The 12232-nt window shown below is 40.2% G+C and overlaps 1 long non-coding RNA gene across 1 annotated transcript in view; it reads left to right on the top strand.

Moving 5' to 3' along the window:
- The first annotated feature begins 8712 nt into the window (after nt 1-8712).
- LOC109265380 (uncharacterized) overlaps nt 8713-12232 on the top strand; it is a 54483-nt gene continuing 50963 nt past the window's right edge. Inside the window, exon 1 of the long non-coding RNA XR_002079157.2 lies at nt 8713-8871. This is a non-coding gene — a long non-coding RNA (uncharacterized LOC109265380). The remainder of the gene's footprint in view (nt 8872-12232) is intronic.

Below are 12232 nucleotides of genomic sequence, written 5' to 3'. Positions count from 1 at the left end.
TCTCACCGCTGTTGTTTAACATAGTGCTGGAAGTTCTAGCATCAGCAATCAGACAACAAAAGGAAATCAAAGGCATCAAAATTGGCAAAGATGAAGTCAAGCTTTCGCTTTTTGCAGATGACATGATATTATACGTGGAAAATCCGATAGACTCCACCAAAAGTCTGCTAGAACTGATACATGAATTCAGCAAAGTTGCAGGATACAAAATCAATGTAGAGAAATCAGTTGCATTCTTATACACTAACAATGAAGCAACAGAAAGACAAATAAAGAAACTGATCCCATTCACAATTGCACCAAGAAGCATAAAATACCTAGGAATAAATCTAACCAAAGATGTAAAAGATCTGTATGCTGAAAACTATAGAAAGCTTATGAAGGTAATTGAAGAAGATATAAAGAAATGGAAAGACATTCCCTGCTCATGGATTGGAAGAATAAATATTGTCAAAATGTCAATACTACCCAAAGCTATCTACACATTCAATGCAATCCCAATCAAAATTGCACCAGCATTCTTCTCGAAACTAGAACAAGCAATCCTAAAATTCATATGGAACCACAAAAGTCCCCGAATAGCCAAAGTAATTCTGAAGAAGAAGACCAAAGCAGGAGGCATCACAATCCCAGACTTTAGCCTCTACTACAAAGCTGTCATCATCAAGACAGCATGGTATTGGCACAAAAACAGACACATAGACCAATGGAATAGAATAGAAACCCCAGAACTAGACCCACAAACATATGGCCAACTCATCTTTGACAAAGCAGGAAAGAACATCCAATGGAAAAAAGACAGTCTCTTTAACAAATGGTGCTGGGAGAACTGGACAGCAACATGCAGAAGGTTGAAACTAGACCACTTTCTCACACCATTCACAAAAATAAACTCAAAATGGATAAAGGACCTGAATGTGAGATTGGAAACCATCAAAACCTTAGAGGAGAAAGCAGGAAAAGACCTCTCTGACCTCAACCGTAGCAATCTCTTACTCGACACATCCCCAAAGGCAAGGGAATTAAAAGCAAAAGTGAATTACTGGGACCTTATGAAGATAAAAAGCTTCTGCACAGCAAAGGAAACAACCAACAAAACTAAAAGGCAACCAACAGAATGGGAAAAGATATTTGCAAATGACATATCGGACAAAGGGCTAGTATCCAAAATCTATAAAGAGCTCACCAAACTCCACACCCGAAAAACAAATAACCCAGTGAAGAAATGGGCAGAAAACATGAATAGACACTTCTCTAAAGAAGACATCCGGATGGCCAACAGGCACATGAAAAGATGTTCAACGTCGCTCCTCATCAGGGAAATACAAATCAAAACCACACTCAGATATCACCTCACGCCAGTCAGTGTGGCCAAAATGAACAAATCAGGAGACTATAGATGCTGGAGAGGATGTGGAGAAACGGGAACCCTCTTGCACTGTTGGTGGGAATGCAAATTGGTGCAGCCGCTCTGGAAAGCAGTGTGGAGGTTCCTCAGAAAATTAAAAATAGACCTACCCTATGACCCAGCAATAGCACTGCTAGGAATTTATCCAAGGGATACAGGAGTACTGATGCATAGGGGCACTTGTACCCCAATGTTTATAGCGGCACTCTCAACAATAGCCAAATTATGGAAAGAGCCTAAATGGCCATCAACTGATGAATGGATAAAGAAATTGTGGTTTATATACACAATGGAGTACTACGTGGCAATGAGAAAGAATGAAATATGGCCCTTTGTAGCAACATGGATGGAACTGGAGAGTGTTCTGCTAAGTGAAATAAGCCATACAGAGAAAGACAGATACCATATGGTTTCACTCTTATGTGGATCCTGAGAAACTTAACAGAAACCCATGGGGGAGGGGAAGGAAAAAAAAAAAAAAAGAGGTTAGAGTGGGAGAGAGCCAAAGCATAAGAGACTGTTAAAAACTGAGAACAAACTGAGGGTTGATGGGGGGTGGGAGGGAGGGGAGGGTGGGTGATGGGTCTTGAGGAGGGCACCTTTTGGGATGAGCACTGGATGTTGTATGGAAACCAATTTGACAATAAATTTCATATATTAAAAAAAAAAAAAACCTAGTAAAAAAAAAAAAAAAAAGAGGCTTCTGGACCATATTTTTCTGTCATTCCCCAGAGCACCTGGGCACAAAGTAGGTGCAGAACACAGAGTGAGGCCACAACATATATTTTACTGATTGATTCCCATCACCACTCACTAGTCTATTACCTCCATGAGGGAGGGGACTTCTCTGTTATATATTTCTTTTACATGTCCTCAAGGCCCAGCAGAGTATTTTGAAAAGAGAGTCCTCAATAATGGTCTGAAAAATGAATGTATGAATGAATACATGAATTTTTTAAGCTATCCCAAGTATTAAGATCAGTTCCCTCCTTTTCCTCCCTCTTTTCAATTTCTTGCCCCTTTCCCTATTCATTTTTTTCATTTATTCATCTTTTCTCTCCTTAGCTTTAGCCAGAGCCAGTTTTTATATCAGAGATATAAATACCCTTAAGTGTCCAAATTTTAGAGACAAGAAAATCCACAAGCCCAAAGAGCTTTACATGAACACCGTCTTAGTGCCAATCTGGATTATTCAACATATTTCCTATCATCTGAGCAAGAGAATTTGGAATAATACATTTTTTTTAATATCAGCTTGTAAGCAAATTGGAGATGCTTAACAAAAATTTGCTCTCAGCAGTTCACCACAGGCATATCACATTCTCCGTATGCTTATAACAATCTCAAGATTCAGAAAATCTGCTTATTATAGGAGACAGTAACTTAGAGAAACCCTTTTATTTGAAAAACCCCAAGCCAGAAATACCATATAGATCGAATATCTGAATTTGGCCTTTAATGTAGTCCAACTTTGCCTTAAAAAGAAATGAGAGAGAGACCATGGTCATAATAATTGTGTTCTTGACAGTTCATTTAATAGTTCAAATTTTAATTATATTTTGTCATTTGGAAAGATACACACTCCCAAGGAACGTTCTCTCTGCATAGCTGTTAGCTGGCCTTCGGGTCACAACTAGCCTAACTAGCCTTTTGTACAATTAACAGAGTTCAGCGAATGCTATTGCTGCCCCTTGGCATGGCCTCTGTGTTTTGACAATGCAATTTCTATTTATGACTAGACTTGCTAACACACAGGGTGAAATCTGAGGGGAAGGGTCAAAGGAAAGCTTCATTAGACAGCCTCGGCCTTTATCTTCAGTCTTTTGAAGAAAAATATTTGCCAGATAATATGGGCCTTAATTCTCTTTGCAATTTTACTGTGTAAGTGGATTTGGTAAATAAATAGTGGAACAGGTAAAAATAATAATAATAATAACTCCAGAGTACTAGTACAAAGTATTAGACTATATTATAACTTTTCAAACTTTAGTGTGCATACAAGTCACCTGGAGATTTTGTTAAAAATTCAGATTCTGATTCAACGAGCCTGTCGGAGAGTTTGCATTTCTAACAAGCTCCCCCCTGGTGCCACTGCAAAGGAGCAAGAACCTGAATAATGAGTTCTGATCCACCCAAAGCATTATAAATCAGTCTTCTTAGAACATTCTCCTTTCTTGCTAAAACTTTTGACACATAGTCCTCACATGCCCCAATTTTCTTTCAGATTTCAGACTGTGAAAATTAGCTGATTCAAAGCGTTTCCTCTTCCATCACCCCCATGTTTTTTCTGTTTCTGAGTTTTCCATCCCACCCGGATTGTGCATGAGCTATGAGCCTAATGTGATGTTAGTACTTTATTCGTTTCATGATTTCTTTCCTAATAAAGTTCTCTTCACTTCTTATAAGTATAAGGTACTCTCAGATACACATAAGGTATCATTTAAAGCTTTTGCTCTTCTACTTATAAAAATTGGGGGGGGGGGGGAGGGACACAAGAATAATCAACCCACTCAATTAGAAGAGCCATAATGGTTAGTTTGATTATTTTTAAATTTCAACCCAAACCTACTGAGGGCAATAGAATTTCTGTTTAATCTCTTGTTCTCCCATCTTTTACAACTCACTATTATGTGGCAGTACTTTTTCATTTCTGTTCAGAAATGGAGATGACATTCCAGCCACAGTGAACTTCTTTCCACAATGCAAAGAAGTCATTTCAAAGAGGCTCATTAGCCACTGCCAGTCTCCTTGCTAATGGTGGACAGGGACCAAAACACTCTGCCAGAGGTGCTGCCATATCAGCTCACAGTACGTCCTTGGGAGATTTCCCCGAGTCTTCCTGGGATCAAAATAGTTAAGTTCGTGGCTCCACCTGCCCTCTCTACTAGAGTGGATTGATGGCACGCTGCCTTTTCCTCCTCCAAAGATGACGTCTATCACCAGACAGGGGGATCAGAATTGTAATCCTTCTTAGATTCTGTTGAATTGGAGTTTACTGCTTTGACCTTTGCAACAATACATATTTTTTTGAATGACTGCATGTTCCATTTCTTCAGGGGATTTGAAGTGATGAGGGCCAGGGAGCTAGTGGTGAGGGGGAGGGATGCTGGAGGAAGGGTCTAGAGTGATGGCAATGTGGTTTTTGACCTTCTAGACCAGGGATTTGTACTCTTGTGACAGAAGATATCCTGTGGCTATACACATTAACATTGCAGAGGTTAAAAGGCAAGCCTGAACTGCATGTAGCAGGAAACTAGGAAGTTTTTCAAGTCTAAGCAAGTGCCATACTGAGGACGATGATTTCATCCATAATGGCTGTCTCTGGCACACCATGTCAGCCCTGACTATTTTTCTCCATTTTACACCCTCTGCCCACTAAAAATCTCACTGGACTTATCTACATGCCAGAACGGGACATTATTTCATCAGATAAGAAGCCATGGGATGCCAGCAGAGCCCGAGCAGGGGTAGACATGCTGCCCATAGACACTTTTGTCACTGTGACTGGGTACCCATAAGCCAAGCTGGAGAACATAAAGCCACAACATGGCACTACTGATTGCATATTCTTTGTCTTTTTTTCTTTTTTTTAAGTTTATTTATTTATTTTTGAGGGAGGGAGGGGCAGAGAGAGGAGAGAGAGAATCCCAAGGAGGCTCCGCACAGCACAGAACCCAATGTGGGGCTCCAACTCACAAACCGAGAGACCACGGCCTGAGCTGAAACCAAGAGTCGGAAGCTTGACCTTGCCACCCAGGCACCCCTGCATGTTCTTCTTATGCTTCTTCATTTTTCAGTTCCAATTTTGCAGAGAAAAATACCGGCATCCAAATTCAGAGTCAAGGAACATTTACAGGTGCCTCTGTGCCTAGCACTGTTCCGGGCTCCAAAATGCCTTACAAGCTCCAGAGTTAGTCAATCTCAGGGAATTCACAAATTTGTCTCAGTGCATGATCTCAGGCAATCTCTCTAATCTTATCTGTTAGAGAGAAAATGATTTCTACCTCATAGGGTTTTTATAAGGATCAAATGATTAGATAGATAGGTAGACATTGATACAGATATAAATATATCTTGGAATAATAACATGAGCTATTATTATTATGAATGTTGCATTTAATTCTTACAACATCGAAGGCAGACTTTGTTGAACTAATGTTTTCATCTGTTCAGGCTGCTATAACAAAATACCACAAAGCCTAGGTGGCTTGTAAACTACAGAAATTTATTTCTCACAATTCTGGAGGTTGGGAAGTCCAGGATCAAGGCACAGGCAGATTTGATGTCGGGTGAAGATCTGCCTCCTGGAGGGAGGTGGCTAGGAGCTCTGCCAGGCCATTAATCCCATTAATGAAGCCTCCACCCTCATGACCTAAGCACCTTCCAGAAGCCCCTCCTTTCAATAGCATCACATCTGCCATTAGGATTCCAACATACGAATTTGCAGGGAACACAAAAGTTCAGACCTCAGCAGCCTTTTTTTACAAATGAAAAAGCTAAGCTTCAGAGAGAGAGAGATTGATGAAGAATTGCATTAACTCTTTCAAGCCATTTTATGTCCTGGAGTTAGTAGGCTTAAAGGAAAAAAGGAGGGTCCCCCAAAGGAATAAAGGACTTTGCAACAGTGGCAGTAGTTGCTGAATATTCCAGAATCCCAGCTTTGCAGGGATTCCTTCCAGTGGCCACGTGCAGCTTCTGCTACTCACTAAGCTTCGGTTAATTTGAAGAGTACAGCAAGTTAAAGGAAATTCTTGTGTGTTAATACCTGGGGCATCACCTACCCATTTCTTTTTACTTGTATAAATTTATTTTGTAGATAAATTCACATCGATTTGCAAAGTTATATGTACAGGATGCTCCTTGCTTTCTGATCGTAATAAAAACAAACAGCTAGATACTAAGAAAGAGCCTCAATATCCATTAAAAGGTGGCAGTGTATATTCATCATGGTACTTTTTCCTCTCCAGATTTACTAAGATACTACTGTCGTATAACATATGTAAGTTTAAGGTATACAACATAATGATTTTATAAACAAATATATTGCAAAATGATTACCACAGTAAGGTTGGTTAACACTTCCATCCCCTCACATAATTACCATTTTGTGTGTATGTGGCGATAACGTTTAAGATCTACTCTTTTTTTTTGTAATCCATCTTGATATCGGCCCTATGTTCTCTGATGATCAAAATCTCGTGAAGAGAAGTTACCCAGGGAAATGCATAAAATGTGTGGCCAGAATTGGATCAGGTCTAACAGGGCTTTGTTTCTTGTGTGTTTATTTATTTTCCTTACCCTGCTCAGTACCAACTCAGAGAATAACTACCAGCTTTACTGAGGATTTCTATATTTGCGAAAGAAGTCCACAATTTCAAAATAAGTCCTGGAAAGACAGTGATATAAATAAGCCTGTAGAAACTCGGGGAAGATAGGAAGGAGAGACACACTCATGGCTAAAAAAAAGTCCTCATTGGAATGTTGGCAGCAAAGTAAGAGGTAAGGTTAGCAATGAGGGAATAAGCCCTGGGCCATCCGTCTGTAGTCATTTCTGTATTCAACAGATGATTGTTGAGCTCCTAGTCTCTGGGACCCTGTGCTAGGATTGCACTGAGAAGAAGTAAGATAAATAAGAAGCCAAAGGGGAATGGGTCTCCTTGAGTGGGGTGGGGGGCGGGGGTAATCCTCTTACCCACATAACTGTTACAGCACAGGGTCCTATCCTGCCAGTTCAAAACCCAGCACAAGTCCACTATTTCACTATTTCTCTCTAAGTGTTAGGCATCCACATCAAGCCCCTCACTCTCCTCCATGATGCAGTTCAGCATGGAACACTGACTCTGGCAAGCCTCAGGCGGGAGTGCTGGTTTTGCCAGTGTTTAGTAGTTATGTTACTCCATGCAGCTTGCTTAAACTCACTCAATTTCTGTTTGCTCATCTGAAAAGCAGGGTTTATAATACTCACTTCTTCCGAAGACTATTATGAAAGTTAAAGATGGTTTATGTCAACAACTTAAAGCAGAATCAGGTATATACTAAATGGTATACGCAGCACACTTATTTACAGATCCATTATAGTCAGGCTTTTGAGTTATTAACAGTAACAAATACCACTACCTGGAATATCATTCAGGCACGAGAAAGGAGGATATCCTGCCATTTGGGACCACAGGGGTGGAACTTGAGCACATTTTCCTAAGTGAGAGGAGTCAGACAGAGAAAGACAAGTGCAACAGCATTTGTATGTGGAATCTAAAAAATTCAAAGCTGTAAAACACAGAAAGTAAAATGGTAGCCACCAGGGGATGGAGGTGGGGCACAAGATGGATGGTGTGTAAAGGCACGAACATGCAATGAGTAGTAAACAAGCCATACAGACCTAATGCACAGTAGCATGAATATAGACATTAATATTATATAATAATTACATAGTGTGATAAATATCACGGCAACAGCAATCATTGCTTAGAGTGAAAAGCTCCAAAATGAAAGTATAAATCAGGTGCCCTTCAGAGTCAAGGGTGGCAGTGAATACATGTGGCTGGAGAGACCCAGAAAGGCTGTTGTTTCTCTTTTCCTGCTTTAGCCTCGCCATCTGTGAATCAACAGACCAGCTGGAGAAGACGGTCTCCAAAGGCCAATAGCAGCTCAGGTTTGCTCGGATTTTAAGAAACGCCCCGGAGGAGCATCTACTCTTCAGACTCCAGTGTAGGGAAACCCTGGTCAGGATGGGTGAGGAGGAGGGCTACAGTGAGGATGGGGAAGAGGTTCCATGTGTGCGGCCCCTTGACAGTCCAGTCCCCTGCCCCTCACAACTCAGCTCACACCAGTGAACATGCTCATTGAGCTTTCTGCTCATTACTTTGCAGAACTAAGTTGAAAAAATAGGCCAAGGAGAAAATCAGTAGATTGTAAGCCAACCCCTGGTCAAATAACACAAAAACTAATGGCTGGTGGAGCCTCAGGCCCAGTCCTGAAGAACAGGGTCCTCACAGACAGAAGCAGAACACGGGCCTTCCCCGGTGGCCTTCCAGAGTCCCAGGTCCAGCCTCACATTCCGTCGTGTCTGCCTCCACCACCCTTTCCGGTACGTGGGGATGGTTTCACTTTTATTGTGATTTGAAATGATTCCATGACTCAGTTCTATTGTTGTTCTGTGTACAGTGAGTAATGAAACATTTTTAACGGCATCTTTTGGGCACCTTTTCCTTTGATTTTTTCCACCTTAATGACATTATTGGGAGGGCTTCGGGGACCGTTATGCAGATGTACTTCCTGGCGAAGTTGCTGCTTCAGGAGAAGTCATTACTTTTTGTGGGGCCCACAGGCACTGGAGAGGCTGCTCTTACAAACCGCTTCCTGCGACAGTTACCTCATGAAAAATATGTTATATGTCAAATTAACTTCACGGTGCAGACCTCAGCTAAGCAGACCCAGGACATCTCCCTAACGGAACTTGAAAGGTACCCAGAGTTTTAATTAAAATCAAGAATGTAATTGTGCTTAGTTTACTCCTCAGAGATTATCCACAAAATAATATGAAGCGCTCGCCTTCGGTTTCTGACAGAATAAATGAAACTTGATTTGTTCCCCCCTGTAATGTTTATTACCGGGGAAACTACATTTTAATTGTTGTTGACAAATATTCTGATTTATGGGGTGCATAAAATGGAACGCAGTCTAGATAGCATGTGTCGACTTAACTTTTTCTTTGCAAAATTTTGCTTCGGGAGGCTGTGCTAGCTGTCTGTCGTGGGTATTCTTTAGGCCAAAGCATATTAAAGTAAATCACCAGATTGGATCTTGACTAGTAAAAAGAACCATCTGTTAGGGAAAAATGTAAGCAGTGGGCGATAGAGGCAGTACTTGCCAACACAGGGAGGGCAAAAAGATCAACTGGAAGAATGGCAGTGTCCAGGGGATTCTATCCAGAAGCTGGTTAGCTTTCCAGCATCCAAATCATGCATTTTTAATTCATCACATGGCAAAAAAGACAAGTCAGACACTAATTGGCACCATAAAAGAAAATTTGCACCATACCAGGAACTGTTCAGTCAGGGGGACATTGCGTCCCATTCCACATGGACCATTTTATATTCTGTTTAAAGTTTAGAACTAAAACCTGAGGATTCAGAGATGGCTAAAGAATCTATTTAAATGACAGATTCCACTCAGAATGCTAGTTCGTTACCGGAAAAACATTTGGGGGTAAATATGCCCATGACCCTCTTCTAAACAAAGTAAGAATCTAGTAAATAATTGGCACGTATGGAGTGTCCATATATATATATATATATATATATATAGGGAATATATATATATGGAATATATATATATAGGGAATATATATATATGGAATATATATATATAGGGAATATATATATATATATATATATATACTATGTTATGTTATGTTATGTTATGTTATGTTATGTTATGTTATGTTATGTTATACACACACACATAAAATGTATCAGGTGTTAATGACAAAGTATTTGCTATATCAATAATCAGTTGGTTCTGATAGTGGTCATTTTCTATATGTGTGTCCTTAAGGAAACTAGAATAAATGTTGATTAATTTTAATGTTATATGTTAAATATACATTAACATATTTGAGATCTATTAAGTTGAAGAATCTTGAGACTCGCGGTATTTCTTTCCACTGGTGACAATTAAGCCTCAAGAATACATAAAAGTATTGCCCTATTCTTCTAGGTCCTTGTCCCAGAAAAAGCAAAATGAATGTTAATGGAGGGTCCTCCTTGCCCTCAATATGGCTATGGGTGATTACAGACTTTGCATGCTTTGCTTTCAAGATTTTTCTTGTGGCTGCTTTCTCAAACTTTATATCCCAACACACTTTGCTTTTGCTGCATTTTTAGCTCAAAAAGCTCTTTCAAGCATAATTAAATCATTTAATGTTCCTGAGTGTTATTTCCCTCCTTAAGAAATGCAATTTCATGTCATTTCTTTAATTTGAACTCGTATTAGTTTTTCTGCCTTAGAATATACCTGTCTTTATGAAGCTCCTGCAGGTACATTTCCAACACCTGGGATTTTAAGAAGTTAACCCAATACTGCCCCACTGCAGATGGGCGGGGCCAGACCATTACTCCCACTATGAACTTTCTTTGGGACATTTTGAAACTTAAACATCACTGTGGGGCCTCAGCATTACATCTCAACCAAGTTCTCCATCCCTGTCTCCTGGGGAGAGAACGAGGTGACAGTCAAGCCTTTCCTGAGGTGACATTTGCAGAGTTCAAATAGAAAGATGGATTTCCTCTTTTTCTTTAGCCTTGAAAATTTTCAAATCTTATGGGAAGTCTGGAGAAAAAGTTAGGGAACTTTGATCATAGAGGCATGAAAGAATGGTTGGGACTCAGAGGAGCCATGTGCAGAACCTGGAGGAGAATTTGGGAATAACTGCTCAATTTGGCAACTTTACCAAAACTGAAGTATCAGAAATAGTTGCGGTCTTAGTCAGCTCAGGCTGCCATAGCAGAATACCACAGACTGGGTAACTTGAACAACAGAAATTTATTTTCTCCCAGTTCGGGAGGCTAGATGTCCAAGATCAAGGTGTTGGCATATTTGATTTCTCCTGAGATTTCTCTCTTCACCTGCAGATGGCCACTTTTCACTGTGTCCTCACATGGCCTTTCCTCTGAGTGTGTGCGTCCATAATGCCTCTTCCTCTTCCCATAAGGACATCAGTCATATTGGATTAGGGCCTACAAATATGACCTCACTTAACCTTCGTTACCTTTTTGAACACTTCATCTCCAAATACAGTCACAGTCTAAGGTATGATGGGTTAGGACTTCAACATATGAATTTTAAGGGCACACAGTTAAGTCCATAACAACTGCAAATGCTCTAATGTGGTGAGAGCGGCCAGCGTGGGGGAAATTAATTCAATATGCCCAAGATGCAAAGCACCCCACTGGACAACATGAATAAAGCCCATCCTTAGGACTTGAAGTATTTTATTTCTGTGCCTGAAAGGGCTACATGAAAATCTATGGGATTCACAGCCCAAGACATTATCTTTAAGAAAGAGAAAGAGTCAAGAAAAGAATAATCAAAGCTAAGTTACTGTTCACAGGATGTTCCTGGTTAATCTAGCCTCAAATTCATTCTAAGCCCAGTATTAGAGCACCAGATACATCTTTTCACAGCGGCTCTAGACCGTGAGCTCCTCCAAGGCAGGGACTCTGTGTCACACATCCTTTGTGTCTCTCATGCCCAACGAACGACCTGACACATTCAGGGGTTGGCGGGCGGGGAGTGGTGAGAGTTTCCTGAACAGAGGCAAAGACTTTGTTAGCAGAGCAAATGAGAGTGTGGAGAGGCTCAAGTCCTGCTGATTTCATTATATTAGGTAGAACTATCTGGTATTTCTCTCAAATTAGAGCTTTTTCTGACAGAGTAGTATTTGAAATAGAATGCATGACAACTGCAAATAAAATGAAGAATTCACTTTAAAAGTCAATGTATTCATTCCTGGTGTTTACTCAGAAAATATCTGCAGAACATATTAAGGCATTTAAAGTTTCAGAGGGAATTAACAGTCCCTAAGGAATATCAGTGACCTCATGGAAACAATCTAAATATTTACCCAAAAACTCTCGTCAAGCTTTGGCACACTACTTCTTTTACGTTTACATCTTTTCTTAGAGAAATAGATGGTATGTACCTTATTCTCCTCTATATCTCTTTACAATTGTGCCAGATGGGAATTTCTACTAAACTTCTAATTTTACCCCTATTGGTTTTATTAAATATTAACCATTTAGTCAACTGACCCTCAGACAAATA

Source organism: Panthera pardus, unplaced genomic scaffold (genome assembly GCF_024362965.1).
Source record: "Panthera pardus isolate Hobbes unplaced genomic scaffold, ASM2436296v1 HiC_scaffold_6, whole genome shotgun sequence".
Taxonomy (NCBI): Eukaryota; Metazoa; Chordata; class Mammalia; order Carnivora; family Felidae; genus Panthera; species Panthera pardus.
The sequence above is the reverse complement of the archived record's forward strand: the minus strand, read 5'-3'. Positions and strand labels throughout refer to the sequence as shown.